The sequence below is a fragment of the Psammomys obesus genome, unplaced genomic scaffold, assembly GCF_907164565.1.
Source record: "Psammomys obesus unplaced genomic scaffold, mPsaObe1.curated_primary_1811, whole genome shotgun sequence".
NCBI lineage: Eukaryota > Metazoa > Chordata > Mammalia > Rodentia > Muridae > Psammomys > Psammomys obesus.
Window position 1 is genome coordinate 24,143,658 of NW_026592510.1, and position 8,529 is coordinate 24,152,186.

The 8,529-nt window shown below is 40.7% G+C and overlaps 1 protein-coding gene across 1 annotated transcript in view; it reads right to left on the minus strand.

Moving 5' to 3' along the window:
- LOC129681721 (membrane-spanning 4-domains subfamily A member 4D-like) overlaps nucleotides 1-2,102 on the minus strand; it is a 25,888-nt gene extending 23,786 nt beyond the window's left edge. Inside the window, exon 1 of the mRNA XM_055613806.1 lies at nucleotides 1,989-2,102. The gene's annotated coding sequence lies outside the window, so the exon portion shown is untranslated. The remainder of the gene's footprint in view (nucleotides 1-1,988) is intronic.
- Between the last annotated feature and the right edge of the window lie 6,427 nt (nucleotides 2,103-8,529).

Genomic DNA, 8,529 nt, shown 5'->3' on the forward strand with positions numbered 1-8,529 from the left:
ACACACACACACACACACACACACACACACACACACACACACACACACACACACACTGAGTGCCAGGTTAGGACAAGTGAGTAATCTAAGTTGATTCTTGTGTGATTGTGTGCTGCCATTTTCCTCAGTATGGAACAAAGTGAATCTAAGGACAGAAAAATGGTTATTGGGATCATCCAGCATGTACTTACAAAAGGAGGAATTAAGGCAAATACTAGTCAGCTTTCAGATTTTCTCCATTTTGTGCAGTCAGCCAACCCCTGGTTCCCGGACCAAAGAAGTTTAGATGTAGAAAGATAGGATACATAGGAATATATTTTAAAGATTAGTACACTAAGAATGGAGGTAAAGTCATGCCCCCTGCTGCCTTTGCTATTGGAGTGAAGCAGCCGGTGCCAGCTTCTGCTCCTGCTGCCCATGAGGGAACTTCCTTGCTGTCCCCCTTTCTCAGGATCTAAAAATATATTGTTCTTTTGATAAAGGCTCCCAGTGAAGATAGCTCAGGACAGGATAGTGATGGAGCAGGAGAGGAGAAACTGACTTTTGGAGAAGAGTTTAACTTGGAGGAGAAGGCAGCAAAGTATCATACTTCTGACTGGCCTCTCTGGCCATCCTAATGCCTCCTGAAAAATGTGAAAAGAAAGGGGCCTATGTTGTGCTGTGCTCTCAGGGTGGATTACTGGGGTTTTTAAAAACCCTAAGTAATTTTCAAAAACTCCTTGGAGATGTAAATTAGATTCATCTCTTTGGAAAAATAACTGCAACTAAATTATAGTCTTTATAATTTGCCAACCTCTGTAGGAAAGCTGATCCAAAGTCCTTGAGAGAATTGACCCTGAAACTAAGGCTTCTTTAACCCTCCCAGAACCAGATCAGTCCTGTTCTCCTGCAGTGCTGCTGTTTATAGTTGGCTCTACCTCAGGTCCAGCTGCTTTAAACATTGATGGTCATTAAGACTCTTTCCCCACACAAGAAACCTCTAAACAGTGGGTGGAGCTGATGGCATTAATTACTGTCTTTAAGAGACTAAACAGTAAGCCTTTTAATCTGCATACTAACTCACAATATGTAATCAGGGTTTTTCTTCATACTAAAACTGCACAACTTCTTTCTGCTCATTCCACTCTACTTGCCTAGCCCCCAGAGCTGCAAGCCTGGCTTCAGTCTAGGAGTCACCCTTTCTCTGTGGGACCTGCTCCAGCTCTTTCTATGCCTCCTGGTCCTGTGCATGAAGAAAAGAGTTAACTTGATTCCTTGACAAGGGCTGTTGCCTTCTCTCTGCAGGCAGCTCAGCAGAGCCATACATTACATCACCAAACTCCTGCTGAGCTCTGTTTTCAGTTTCCTCTTCCCCCTCAAAGCTGCTCTTGTGCTCCTGTGGAACTGCTCAGTGTGTTCAGCCCCAGTGTGCGCTCTCCCCATGCGACTTCATCCCCTGCCATTCATACTTATTCTCATGTCGTTTGTGCTTCTGCTAGATCTGGAGAAGCTTTCAAGGATGTGGTAGAATATTTGTTTTACAAGTTTACAAGGTCTTTGAAAAACAGACAATGCTCGTATTTATACCACTAACACTTTTTTGTTTGTTTGATTTTGGTTTTTCAAGACAGGGTTTCTCTGTGTAGCCCTTGTACACCAGGCTAACCTCAAACTCACAGAGATCCTTCTGTCTCTGCCTTGCTTAGTGCTGGGATTAACCACTGAGGCTTTTTAAAGAAGATGGTGTTTGTCTTTCAATATCTCACAGTCCACTGTCATGCTCTGTTATCCCCAAGGAAAAGCAAATTGTAGAGAGGAGCACATTAAACTTTAAAGACTCAAATACTTAACCTACAAAGTAAAGATTATAAATATTCATCTCCTCATCATATTTAAACCATAATTAATGCTATCAATCATATATCACAGAACAAAGTATAAGTCCTTTAAAAACATTTAAAAATAAAATTTACTTTTAAACCTCTAATAAAATAAAAAGACCTACTAACCAGCAGTGGAAAGGACCCGATGTTTTACTCCAGGAGAAGCTTTGCTTGCGTTTCCACTGGACGCTGATCCAGCTTTGTGGTTGCCAGACCAGTTAGTTGACAGTGACAGGATTTCCCACACTGACCTGGAGGCAGAGAGTTTCGATTCTTCCTCTTTCTCCCTCCCCCTCCACTTCAGCCAGCTTAATGAGTGGACATGCATTCCAAGGATTTAAAGTAGAAATGACTGCTTTATATAAAAGTTTAGATTTTTTTCCCTCGTTTTCTCTATCTTCCAATGTCCATCCAGTTTGCCTTTCTGAATGAGGATTCAGCATCTTACCCAGGGTCCTCCTTCTTGATTAGCTTTCATATGTGTACAGATTTTAGTATGTTTATCCTATATTATATGTCTAATATCCACTTATACATGAGTATATGCCCTGTGTGTCTTTCTGCTTCTGGGATACCTCACTCAGGATGGTCTTTTCTAGTTCCTACCATTTGCCTGCAGATCTCAGGATTTCCTTGTTTTTAATTTGCTGCACCCACGCCAGTGTCGCCATAGTAGCATGTGCTACAGGGCGGGAGACACGCTTTCTTTGGATATTCGCTCCCTGGAAGGTCCCTGGCAGACCCCCCCATCTGGCAAAGAGACGCGTTCTGAGATTTCTACGCTTTTTCAGTTGCGGTTCTGGGGCTGGATTAATGAGTTTTTTGATCTCTGTGACTCCTCCTGAAACAGTACAACTAATTTTATAAAGAAATTTATCATTAGTAAATTATTAAAGGCTTTAATAAAGATAAAATGTAAAAAGAATAAATTTAAGAAAAGTAATAAATTAGATTTAGTATCAAAAGGCATTATAGGAATAGTAAAAGAAATAATGGGCTCCTTCTTAAGAAAAAATAACATGAGAAGTACAGCTGGCACGAGTTTACCCCTCCCTTCAGCATCTTGTTCCTAGGGAAGATCATAAATCGTTAGCAGGACATAAGGGAGAATGGTTGACAAAGGTGTGTTTAGACTTTGGCAGGTATTCGACTTGGCTCGGAGGACTATTACAGCTCCTGACTTTCCTCTTCACTAGTCAGTGATAATAAAACTATAGTTTGAGGTTTTTGTTTCTTGTTTGCGTTGATCAGAAAGTTTCTAGGCAAAGATTTCTTGTGGGCACTGCCCTATGTTAAAACATAAACTTTGTATTCTTGGTAAAAGTCTGAATGTTCTGGAAAGCATGCCAATTTTAAGGTGCTTCCTTGTGAGATCACTATAAAAATATTAGCTTGACTTCAGTAAAATTGCAACAGATTCCAAAGCCTCAACTGGTCTCTGTCTGTCAATTCGCTGAATTCATGTCTTCCTGTTCAAAGCCTTGTTCTCCCGAGGACGCCGGGAGCCCAACCGGGCTGGTCCGTGGCATTAATTGCTGAGTAGTATTCCTTTGTGTAAATGTACCACATTTTCTGCATCCATTCCTCAGATGAGGGACATCTGGGTTGTTTCCAGGTTCTGGCTATTACAAATAAAGCTGTTATGAACATGGTTGAGCAAATGTCCTTACTGGGCACTTGAACATATTTGGGATATATGCCTGGGAGTGGTATAGCTGACAGGAGCCACAGAGGGCCTTTGAAAGACTCCACCCAACATTGTATCAAATCAGATGCTGAGTCTCATAACCAAATTTTGGGCAGAGTGCAGGAAATCATATGAAAGAAGGGGGGGATAGAAAGACCTAGAGAGGACAGGAGCTCCACAAGGAGAGCATCAGAGCCAAAAATTCTGGGCACAGGGATCTTTTCTAAGACTGATACTCCAACCAAGGACCATTCATGGATATAACCTAGAACCCTGTGCAGATGTAGCCCATGGCAGCTCAGTATCCAAGTGGGGAATAGGGACTGTCTCTGACATGAACTCAGCGGCTGGATCTTTGATCATCTCTCCCTGAAGGGGAAACAGCCTAGCCTGGCCACAGAGGAAGACAATGCAGCCAGTCCTGATGAGACCTGATAGCCTAGGGTCAGATGGAAGGGGAGAGGACCTTCCCTATCAGTGGACTTGGAGAGGGGCATGGGAAGAGATGATAGAGTGAGGGTGATACTGGGAGGGAATGAGGGTGGGGACTACAGCTGGGATACAAAATGAATAAACTGTAATTAATATAAAGAAATAAAAACATTTAAAAAAGTTTAGATTTTTGATTATTTTATTTATGTATTCATTCATTCATTCATTCATTCATTCATTCATTCATTCATTCATTCATTTTACAACCTGATCCCAGCCTCCTCCTTCTTGTCCTCTTAGTCCCACCCTCATGGTCTCTGCACCCCTTTTCTCCTCTCTTTCTTCTCAGAGAAGGGGAGACTCCCTAAGGGGTACTAACTCATCCTGGCACATCAAATTGCAGCAACACTAAGCACATCCTCTCCCACGGAAGCCAGGCAAGTCAGCCCAGCTAGGGGAAAGGGATCTAAAGGCAGAAAACAGAGTCAGAGACAGCCCCTGCTCCCATTGTTAGGGGACCTACATTTTACCAAACTGTATATCTGGTATAAATATGTACAGGGTTTAGGTCCAGCCCAAGCTGGGTTTAGGTCCAACAACCATGGTTGTTGGTTCAGGTTCTGTGAGCAACATGGCCCAGTCTAGTTGACTCTGTAGGTCTTGTGGTGTCCTTGACCCCTCTGGCTCTTTCAGTCTTTCCTCCCACTCTTTCCCAAAACTCCCCTAGCTTGGCCTATTGTTTGGCTGTGGGTTTCTGCCTCTGTTTCCGTCAGCTGCTGGATGAAGCCTCTCAGAAGACTGTTATGCTAGGTTCTTGTCTGTAATCATAACAAAGTATTATTAATAGTGTCAGGGGTTGACTTCTCCCATGGGGTGGATCCCAAGTTGGGTCAGTCTTTGGTTTGCCATTCCATCAATCTCTGCTGCATCTTTATCCCTACACTTCTTGAAGTCAAGACAAATTTTGGGTCAAAGGTTTTATGGGTGGGTTGCTGTCCCTCTTCCTCCAGTGGAAGTCCCACATGGCTACAGGAGATGGCAATTTCAGGCTTTTTAATCCCCACTGCTAGGAGTCTCAGGGTCACCCCCATAGACTCCAAGGAGCCTCCTCAGTCCCAGAGGTACTTCACCCTTAATTTCCATTCTCTTTTCCAGTCCTCTTCTCCCACACTCTGATTTCCTCACACCAGATTCCCCTTCTCCACCCAGTAGCTTCTTCAGCCCCTGTCCCAACCAGTTTTCTTCCTTCATCTACTTTAGATATCTATTTTATTTCCTCTTCTGCGTAAGATTCAAGAATCCTCCCTTGGACCATCTTTGGTTTCTTTGGGTCTTTGGATTATAACAAGGTTATTCTGTACTTTATGGCTCATATCCACTTATAAGTGAGTATATATCATGTTTGTCTTTTTGGGTCTGAGTTACCTCAGGATGAACTTTTCTAGTTCTATCCACTTGCTGATACTTTCATGATCTTTTTGTTTTTAATTGCTGAATAATATTCCATTGTGTAAATGTTCAACATTTTCTTTATCTATTCTTCAGTTGAGGGACATCTAGGTTGTTTTCATTTCCTAGGTATTATGAATAAAGCTGCTATGAACATAGTTGAGCAATTGTCCTTCTGGTATGGTGGTATATCTTTTGGGTATATGACCAGGAGTGGTATAGCTGGGTCTTGAAGTAAATTCTGAAAAAACAAACAAACAAACAAACAAACAAACAAACAAAAAAACACAAAACTAAAAACTCCACATTGATTTCCACAGTGGTTGTACAAGTTTGTTCTCCCACCAACAATGGAGTTCTTCTTGCTTCAAATCCTCTCCAGCATATATTTTCACTGGAGTTTTTGATCTTAAGCATTCTGATGGGTGTAAGATGGATTATCTGTTATTTTGTTTTGTAATTCCCTGATTACTAAGGATATTGAACATTTCTTTAAGAACTCAGCCATTAGAGATTCCTCTATAGATAATTCTCTATTTAACTCTGTACCCCATTTTAAAAATTGGGTTATTTTTTATTTTTTTGCTTTTTGTTTTGGTGTTTAATTTCTTGAGTTCTCTATATATTTTGCACATTAGCCCTCTGTCAGATGTAGGGTTGGTAGGCATCTTTTCCCTTTCTGTAGGCTGTCTATTGAGCGTGTCCTTTGCCTTGCAGAAGCATTTCAATTTCATGAGCCCCCATTTATAATTGTTAATCTTAGTTCCTGAGCTGTTGGTGTTCGGTTTAGAAAGTTGTCTTCCATGAGTTCAAGGCTATTCCCCACTTTCTCTTCTATTAGATTTAATGTTTTGGTTTTATGTTGAAGTCTTTGATCCACTTGGACTTGAGTTTTGTGCAGGGTGATAAATATAGATCTATTTGCATTCTTCTACATGTGGGCATCCAGTTAAACCAGCTTTCTTTTTTCCATTGTATAGTTTTGGCTTGTTTGTCAAAAAGCAGATGTTCAGAAGTGTGTGAGGTTATTTCTGGGTCTTCAGTTCAATTCCATTGATAAATCTGTCTGTTTTAATGACAATAATATGTGGTTTTTATTACTATTGTTCTGTAGTACAGCTTGAAATCAGGGTTGGTGATACCTCCAGAAGTTCCTATATTGTACAGAAATGTCTTAGCTAACGTGGGTGTTTAATTTTCCATATGAAGTTAAAGATTGCTCTTTGATGATTTGGAAAGAATTGTGTTGGAATTTTGATGGAAATTGCATTGAGTCTGTAGATTGCTTTTGGTAAGATGGACACTTTTACTATGTTAATTACCATGGGAGATGTTTCCATCTTCTGATATCTACTTCAATTTCTTTCTTCTGAGGCTTGAAATTCTTTTTTTTTTTTTTTTTTGAAGTTCTTTTTATACAACTCTTACTTGCTTGGTTAGAGTTACAGCAAGATAGTCTATATTGTTTGTGGCTATTGCGAAGGTTGTTGTTTCCTTAATTTCTTCCTCAGTCCATTTATCACTTGTATAAAGGAGGCCTACTTTTTTTTGAGTTAATTTTACATCCAGCCATTTTGCTAAAGGTGTTTATCAGCTGTAGAAGTTTTCTGGTTGAAATTTGAGGGTCACAGTTTACTATCATATCATCTGAGAATAGTGATATTTGACTTCTTTCTTTTTTTTAAAGATAACCATAAAGTTTTATTTTTAAAATTAATTTATTTTTATTAATTACAATTTATTCATTTTGTATCCCAGCTGTAGTCCCCTCTCTCACCCCTCCCAATTTCACCCTCTCTCCTTCTTCTCTTCCCATGCCCCTCCCCCAGTCCACTGATAGGGGCGGTCCTCTTCCCCTTCCATCTGGCCCTAGCCTATCAGGTCTCATCAGGACTGACTGCATTGTCTTCCTCTGTGGCCTGCTCCCCACTTAGGGGGAGGTGATCAAAGAGCCAGCCATTAAGTTCATGTCAGAGACAATCCCTGTTCCCATTACTAGGGAATCTGCTTGGATACTGAGCTGCCATGGGCTACGTCTCTGCAGGGGTTCTAGGTTATATCCATGCATGATTTTTGGTTGGAATATCAGTCTCAGAAAAGACCCCTGTGCCCAGAATTTTTAGTTCTGTTGCTCTCCTTGTGGAGCTCCTGTCCCCTCCAGGTCTTTCATCAACCCCTTCTTTCATAAGATTCCCTGCTCTCTGCCCAAAGTTTGGCTATGAGTCTCGGCATCTACTTTAATATCCTGCTGGGTAGAGTCTTTCAGAGGCCATCTGTGGTAAGCTCCTGTCCTGTTCCCTGTTTTCTCCCTCTTCTGATGTCCATCCACTTTGCCTTTCTGAATGAGGATTGATCATCTTACCCAGGATCCTCCTTCTTGATTAGCTTTCATATGTGTACAGATTTTAGTATGATTATTCTATATTATATTTCTAAAATCCACTTATAAGTGAGTATATGCCATGTGTTTATTTCTGCTTCTGGGTTACATCACTCTAGATGACCTTTTCTAGTTCCCACCATTTGCCTGCAGATTTATGATTTCCTTGTTTTTAATTGCTGAGTAGTATTCCATTATGTAAATGTACCACAATTTCTGTATCCATTCCTCTGTCGAGGGATATCTGGGTTGTATCCAGATTCTAGCTATTACCGATAAAGCTGCTATGAACATGGTTCAGCAAATATCCTGGTTGTACATGTGAGCATATTTTAGATATATGCCTAGGAGTGGTATAGCTGGCTCTTGAGGTAGCACTATTCCTAATTGTCTGAGAAAGCACCAGATTGATTTTCAAAGTGGTTGTACAAGTTTACATTCTCATCAGCAGTGAAGGAGGGTTCCTCTTTCTCCACATCCTCTCCAGCATGTGTTGTCATTTGAATTTTTGATCTTGGCCATTCTGATGGGTGTAAGGTGAAACATCAGGGTCGTTTTGATTTGCATATCCCTGGTGATTAAGGATGTTAAGCATTACTTTAAATGTTTCTCTGCCATTCTATATTCTTCTATTGAGAATTCTGTTTAGCTTTGTACCCCATTTTTTAATTAGATTACTTGATTTGTCACTTTTTAACTTCTTGAGTTCTTTATATGTT